The sequence below is a fragment of the Crocuta crocuta genome, unplaced genomic scaffold, assembly GCF_008692635.1.
Source record: "Crocuta crocuta isolate KB4526 unplaced genomic scaffold, BGI_CrCroc_1.0 scaffold241, whole genome shotgun sequence".
Classification (NCBI taxonomy): domain Eukaryota; kingdom Metazoa; phylum Chordata; class Mammalia; order Carnivora; family Hyaenidae; genus Crocuta; species Crocuta crocuta.
The window spans coordinates 800,370-808,684 of NW_027527807.1; positions in this window are offsets into that span (position 1 = coordinate 800,370).

The following is an 8,315-nucleotide window of genomic DNA, read 5'->3' on the forward strand; positions in this document are numbered from 1 at the left end:
CAGAGCCTGTGTTCTTAACCACTGAGCACAGTTACTAAAAATCAGGTGTGTTGCTGTGGATACCAGACCACTATGGAGATTTTACACTGTATTCATTAGAATACCTGTGTCCAGTTCTGTGTGGAGCACTTCATAAACTGTAACCTCACAGCAGCCTTGAATGTTAAGTAGTTATCATCTCCACCATACAGACAGGGAAACTGAGGTATACAGTAACTTCCCCAAGGTTGTCTACTTGTACAGAGCTGAGCCTCAAACTCCAGTTTTTCTGATTTGAAAACATCAGCCTACAAGGACGCTACAAAGATGAATAAAACAGGGCCTTTCCCCATTAGGAATGTGTGTTCTGACGAGTGGGCAATGACTTTGGACATGAATCACTGTGATGTAAAGTCCAGGGTAAGTTCCATATGAGTAATAAACAAGAAGAAAGAGAAGCAGGGGAGAGGGGACAGAAGAAGTGGAGGAAGTAGGAAGGAGGTGGAGAATGCGAAGAAGTAAACCTGTAGAAGAGACATCTCACCGTGGTTCAGGAATGTCTGCATGAAGGATGGGGTAGTAAAGTGCATCCTTGAGAGATGGATGAGATGGGAATGGACAGAGCTTCCTTTTATTTCAAGCATGCTATCTGCCGGGCATCGCACTAGGAACTTCACATCCATTAAGACGGAGTCTCACGACAACAACATCATTGTTTCCAAACGGGCTAAGCAAGCAGATGTTGCCAGATGTGGGTGAATGGCATGAACACAGCCCTGGCCCAGGGACCATGAATGGATGTGTTGTTGGAAGAGGGAATTCACAGTAGTATTAGAAAGGTCCCCTGGGCCCCCATTACCCGGGATCTGGCGCTCTGCCGTATTCACAGTGGAGAGTTAGTCACATTGCCTGAGACGGTGGAAGGGAAGGAAAGAGAGCTGGGTCGTAGGAAGATTCTAAGGCATTGGTATGCGAGGATGAATTGAATGGTACTAACTAGCAAGAGTGAAGACACTACCTCTATACTCCATGCACAGGGTCATAGGCACAGGCCCCAGAGGACTGGGTCTGAAGCGAAGCTCTGTCCTTGATGAACAGTGTGCTTTTGGGCAAGGCATTCTGTCTCTCTGGACCCTCTGTTGTCTCAACTGTAGAGTGAAGATGATGACAATAGAATATACCTGCCTCTCAGCAATGCTGTGAGGAGTAGACAAGACAAAATATGTGAGATGCTGTGCCCAGTGCTTGACCCACAGTAATCCTGTGGTACGGGAGAGCCCCTGTTTTTTTTTTCTCTCTCTCTCATGAAAAGCACTGAGACCAGCTTGAAAGCTTGGAGGCTGCTCTTGTGATCTGGGCACCCAGGATGCAGCCCCAGATGGTGGGAAGAGCAGACGGGAAGAGAAGAAATAATGACGGTCAGTGTAAGACAGCAACTCTCTGCATGACTAGGCTGTTGAGGAAAACAAAATCTTACTTTAGCCAGAATATTCTGCTGTCAAATGCAAAATGGATTTGAAAATGAAAATTAGCTGTCACGTGCAGTGTAGTATTCATAGGGCTTTTGTTAGACTGGAAGACATTGACTCCAATTTTGTAGTATCTGTATCTATCATTCTTTAAGCACTCAGTGCGGTGATTTCCTGTCTCCCAAAGCCTTTCCATTTTGCAACTGTTGAAATGAAAGGTTTTAAGATAAAGAAAGGGATTTGAGAATATATGAAAATGAGTCCTAAAATGGAAGATTGAGTTTCATATTTACAACCTTTTATTCTGTGATTCAGTGCATTTTCATCATTTCCATTATGTTTTCTGAACCGGCATTAATGTTAAAGATATTAAGTCTGATATTTCATTAAAGGGAGGTTGCCCGTTCATACTATTGCTGTCCAGGGCTTTTAGTCACTCGTCTTAGGTAGCTGGAGCTGAATGTTTCCACCACAAGCCCATGTCGGCTATTTGATCCATAAATCAGGTGCTGGAGAGAATGAGTTCAGGAATCCAAAATGTCAGACATACCTTTGATTTCAGTATTCAGCCCCCAACAAAAAATCCTGGAATGCCAACCTCCAGTCCTTTCTTAACAAATGAGTTTATTAGCTGGTCATTCAACACACTGTATATGCCACATAATTAATTTCATAGTAAGTTGGCTTAAACCCAGATAAATGGACAATTAGCCTCTCTTCTGAGAACAGATCCATTGTCATAATTGCTAATGAAAACAAAATTCACATGCATACAAAAGACAGAAATAACCCCACCTCCTCTCTTAGGTATTTGCTACAGAAGATAAAAAACAATCTGTATTATCTAGTGGGAGTAATTCACTTCATTTTTTCTTTTTCTTTACCTTGCTGTGATAATCAAGTTTTCTTATGGAGCTCTCCTATCTTATTTACATTTAATTCTCCAGCTTCTCTTACTTGAAATCTAAAGCTTGCGTTTAACACTGGCATATATTATTAGCTAGATTTCTAATACCTAGATAAAATAGAGAGCATATAGATTTCATCAGAAGGCTTTAAAATCATAATTAAAATTTTAGTGATTTATAATGTGTCTGTACATTTATAGCTGAAATATCCGAATGAAAAAAAGGATACATATGTTGAGATGGCACATACTTTGATAATTCCTCTGCTGTAGACAATAGTATGGATGGATCAAATATAGAAAAGATAAAAATGCACAGTGGTCTTGGGCAGAAGGTAGGCATGTGCACGGATCAGATACAGAAAAGAACAGCCTGGTTTTGAGTTGGGCTGAGTTTTGTGGGGCTCCTGCTCTAGCCACAGGCGACAGGAGCCAAGAATTAGGCAGCTAACGTCATCCACATGAGGAGTATCAGGACTAATTCAGTGCTTAAAACCAAGAGCTGGAAAGGAGGGAGAGAACACTTCACCAGTCTCCTGAAAGGAAACCTCATGGCACAGGATTGAATCAAATTGTCCATTTTGTTCCGTGAAAAGATCTGCCAAGTCCCTGATATTCCTTCTGGGCAGAAACTCCAAAATGACCCTGTAAGACCTGGTTCTGGGAGAGGGACCTGATGGGCAGAGTGGAGACTGCTACAAAAATCTAGATGGGAAGGGAGGAAAGTAGAAACGGAGAGAAAAAACAAGCCCTACGCGTGTCACTTCTAAGAGAGCACTTGCACAACACAAAGAAAAGTGCCTCCTTCATATTTGTGGCCCCGCTGCCTAACTCTGCTTCACTAGGCACTGCTAGGAATCTGCGAGTCCAGACAAATATAAATAAAGCATACGTAAGTAAGCAAGTTAGTGAGAGTGCTTCCTTACAGAAAATGTTAGTAAAGGTAGAAGGAATTCTAGAAAATCACCATTGGGCAATACTTGTCAACGGATGACGAGGCTGCTGGGTTTTGAGGTACTCATTGATAACAAAGTGGCAAATCGTGACTATCCAGTGTGGAGAAGACACCACTGTAACCAAGTGATCTAAATTAGCATCACCAGGAACGGGACATGTAGATATCGTGTGTTTCTTGGGAAGATGCAATGAGCATGGCATGGCGTTTCTGAGCTAGCCCTGCCGCGGCTGTATAACCTGAATTTAATCACGGGGAAAAAGCTCAAACCCAAATTGATGGACATTCTACAGAATAAACGACCTGTGCTCTTCAAAATTGCCAAGTGCGTGACAGGCCAAGAAATGCTGAGAGGCCGTTCCAAATGAAAGAACACTACAGAAACATGACAGCTAAATGCGACACACAAGCCTGGATCGGATCCTTCTGTTATAAAGCACATTGACGACACACCTGGTAAAGTAGAAATGAGATCTTTAGATTATAAAATTGTATCTGTGCCCATTTCCGGATATTTGATTATTGTACTATAATTGTATGAAAGGATGACCTTGTTTCTAGAAAATATACACTGAATTATGAAGGATATAGAGGCTTTCTGTCAGCCATCTTCAAACAAAGCAGTTTGGAAAAATAATATAATAGGTATAATTATGTGTATATGTGTATGCGTACGTACAATATTAACATTTGTGGAACCTGAGAATTTTTTTTTTTTACAATTTTTACAGCTTTTCTGTCCGTCTTAAGTTATTTAAAAATAAAATGAAAATCTGTATGATAATAAAAGTACTATACTACCAAGACAAGTGTTATCTTGCTAAAATGATAATTAAAGGTAGTTTTGCATTCTTTACTGCATTTGATAGGAAAATTGAAAATAAATGAATTAAGTGCTCAACTTAAGAAACCAGAACAAAGTAAAAGTGAACTAGAAAGAAAATGAGAGGATCAATAGAATAGAAAATTGGCTCTTTGGGTGGGAGACAAAAAAGGAGTCGTAATGAGAAAAAGAACGGTAAAGAAAAGACAAACAATATTAGGAACAAAAGAAGGAATACATCAGCTACACAGATAAATTAGAGATTTCAGTGATCATAAGATATAACTGTAATTAACTTTGTACCCATACACTTGAAAACATAAAAGGAATTAATATTTCCTTAGAAAAAGGTATCCACAGTGATTCAAGAAGAACATAAACCTCTATACATCAGTGAACTGAATTGATACTCAAAAATTTTCCATCTGAAAAGACACTAGGCTCAGGTAGTTTTCCAGAAAAATATTACCAAATCTTTTGGGATCGGATAATTACTCTTTGACAAACTGTTTCAGAGAACAGAAAAAATAGGGGAGAAATATCTAAGAGATTCTGGAAGAACTAAGCAGAGGCTCCCATTCCACCTGATATTCAAATTTTCTATAAAGCTAGAGTAATTAAGACACTGGGTCATGGTGAAGGGAAGACAAAAACACTGATGAACTAGAATGGGGAGCCAGGAAGATATTTGTATGTGCGCAGAGCCTGGATAAACATATCAAATCAGTTGGGGGAAGGAAGTATCAGTCAATAAATGGTTCTACTACAATTGGGAATAACATGGGACCAAATAAAATTAAAGCTATGTCACATATACTACAAAGTCCAACACAGGAGACCATCTTTATGACTATAGGACAGGAAAAGTCTTCTTTAAAAAAGCAGAAATCGTGGGGCGCCTGGGTGGCTTAGTCGGTTAAGCGTCCGACTTTCGCTTAGGTCATGATCTCGCGGTTTGTGGGTTCGAGCCCCGCGTCGGGCTCTGTGCTGACTGCCAGCTCAGAGCCTGAAGCCTATTTCAGTCTGTGACTCCCTCTCTCTCTGACCCTCCCCTGCTCACGCTGTCTCTCTCTCTCTCTCGAAATAAATAAAACATAAAAAAAAAATAAAAAAATAAAAAAGCAGAAATCATAAAGAGAACAACTAATAAATCTGACTCTGTAATGAAAAAAATTCTACAGAGACACCATTGAATATCTTGAAGACACAATGTGGAGCGAAAAAACCAAGTTGCCTCATGATGCAGTGTGATTCCATTTGTTCAGTGTTGAGAAATACACTAATGGTGTACATTGTTCATGGATGTGGTTATGTATTATAAAATTATTTAAAAACATGGGAAATTTAAGACTGAATTCCTGACAAGAAAGGTGGCGAATGGGGTTGGGGAGAATACAGTGGGGTTCTCAACTGTGTCTGAAATGTTTTCTTTATTATTGAGGTATGATTGACACATGACATTATGTGAGTTTCAGGTATACAACATAATGATTTGGTATTTGTATATAGAGAAATGATCACCACAGTTCAGTCTAGTTAGTGTCCAATACCACACATAGTTACGGATTGTTTTCTTGTGAGAGTTGTTCTACTGGTAAAATCTACAGGACAGTATTATTAACTATAGTCATGATACATTATATCCCACAATTATTTTATAACCGGAAGTTTCTACATTTTTACCCTCTTCGTACATTTTGTTCAGCCCTACCCTCTTACTCTGGCAAGCACTGCTCTGTGTTATAGAGGTTTTTTTTGTTCTGTTTTGATTCCACATATAAGTGAGATCATATAATATTTGTCTTTGACTTATTTCACTGAACATAAAGCCCTTGTGGCCCATCCGTGTTATCAGAAATGGCAAGATTCCCTTAATTTTTATGGTGAGTAATATTGCATTGTACATATGCTGTTGTACACAAGGCTACAGTGAACATGGAGGTACATCATCTTTTTGAGTCAGTGTTTCCATTTCCGTAAGATAAATATCCAGAAGTGGAGTTGTAGGTCATATGGTAGTTCTGTTTTTAATTTTTTGAGGAATGTTCATACTGTTGCCCATAGACGCTACACTGATTGACATTCTCACCAACAGTGCATGAGGGTTCCGTGTTCTCCACATCTTTGCCAACGCTTGTTTTCTCTTGTCTTTTGGATCATAGCCATTCTAACAGATGTGGGGTGGTACCTCACTGTGGTTTTAATTTGCATTTCCCCAATGGTTGGTGATATGGAGTACCTTTTCATGTATCTGTTGGGTGTGTGTGTATCTTCTTTGGAAAAAGGTCTATTCAGATCCTCTTCCCCTTTTTAAACTGGATTTTAAAATTTTTTTTTTTGTTATTGAGTTGTATGAGTTCTTTATATATTTTGGGTATTAGCCCCTTAAGAGATACGTGCTTTGAAAATATTTTTCATCACTCAATAAAGTGTCTTTTCATTTTGTTGATGGTTTCCTGTGCTGTGCAGAAGTTTTTAAATTAAAATTTTTAAACGTTTATTTTTGAGAGAGAGAGAGACAGAGACAGAGAGCACGAGTTGAGGAGGAGCAGAAAGAGGGAGATACAGAATTCAAAGCAGGCTCCAGGCTCTGAACTGTCTGCATAGAGCCCAACATGGGACTCAAGCCTGTGAACCAGGAGATCCAAGACCTGAGCTGAGTCAAACATTTAACTGACTGAGCCACCCAGATGCCCCTAAATTGGACTTATTCCCATTCATTTATCTTGTTTTTGTTGCTTTTGCTTTTCTTATCAAATACAAAAAATCATTGCCAAAACTGTCAAGGAGCTTACTGCCTTGTTTTCTTCTATGAGTTTTTATGGTTTCAGGTCTTATGTTCAACTCTTTAATCCATTTCCAGTTAATTTGTGTGTGTGTGTGACATAAGATAGTTGTCTGGTTTCCTTCTTTTCCATGCAGCTGTCCAGTTTTCCCAGCACCATTTATTGAAAAGAATGTCCTTTCCCCATTGTATATTCTAGGTTCCTTTGTCACAGATTAATTGACCATATATGTGTGGGTTCATTTCTGGGTCCTCTATTCTGTTCTGTTGATCTATGAGTCTGTTTTTAGGCTGATACCATACTGTTTTCATTACTGTAGCTTTGTAATACGGTTTGAAATAAGGAAGTGGAAGTCTTCAGCTTTGTTCTTCTTTCTCAAGGTTGCTTTGGCTACTTGGGGTCTTTTGTGGTTCCATACAAATTTTAGGATTATTTTTTTTCTACTTCTGTGAAAAAAAAAAAGCCATTGGTGTTTTGAAGGGGATTGCATTGAATCTGTAGATTGTTTTGGGTAGTGGGGACATTTTAATAATATCAATTGTTTCCATTCATGAGCATAGAACATTTTTCCATTTATTTTGTCTTTTTCATTTTATTTCATCTATGTCTTATAGTTTGTAGGATATAGATCTTTCATCTCCTTGGTTAGATTTATACCTAAGTATTTCATTCTTTTTGATGCTATTGTTAATGGGGTTCATTTCTTAATTTCTCTGATAGTTTGTTATTAGTGTATAGCAGTTCAGTAGAGTTTTGTATATTGCTTTTGTATTCTACAAATTTACTGAACTTATTAGTTACAATAGTTGTGGTGTCTTTTAGGGTCTTCTATATGTCATATCATCTGCAAATAGTGACAGTTTTGCTTCTTCCTTCCCAATTGGATGCCTTTTATTTCTTTTTCTTGCCTAATTGCTCTGGTTAGGGTATCCAGTACTATTTTGAATAAAAGTGACAAAAATGGACATCCATGTCTTGGTCCTGATGTGAGTAGAAAAGCTTTTAGCATGATATTAGCTGTGGGTTTTTCATATATGGCTTATGTTGACTTATGTTTTCTCTCTACTCACTTTGTTGACAGTCTTTATCATAAATGGATGTTGACTTTTGTCAAATGCTTTTTCTTACATCTATTGAGAGATCATATGATTCTTATCCTTCATTTTATGAATGTGGTGAATCACACTGATNTTATTAAAAAAAAAAAAACATTTTTTTAATGTTTATTTTTGAGAGAGAGAGAGAGAGACAAAGTGCGAGCTGGGGAGGGGCAGAGAGACAGGGAGACAGAATCTGAAGCAGACTCCAGGCTCTGAGCTGTCAGCACAGAGCCCGATGCGGGGCTGGAACCCACGAACCCTGAGATCATGACCTGAGCTGAATTCAGATACTTAAA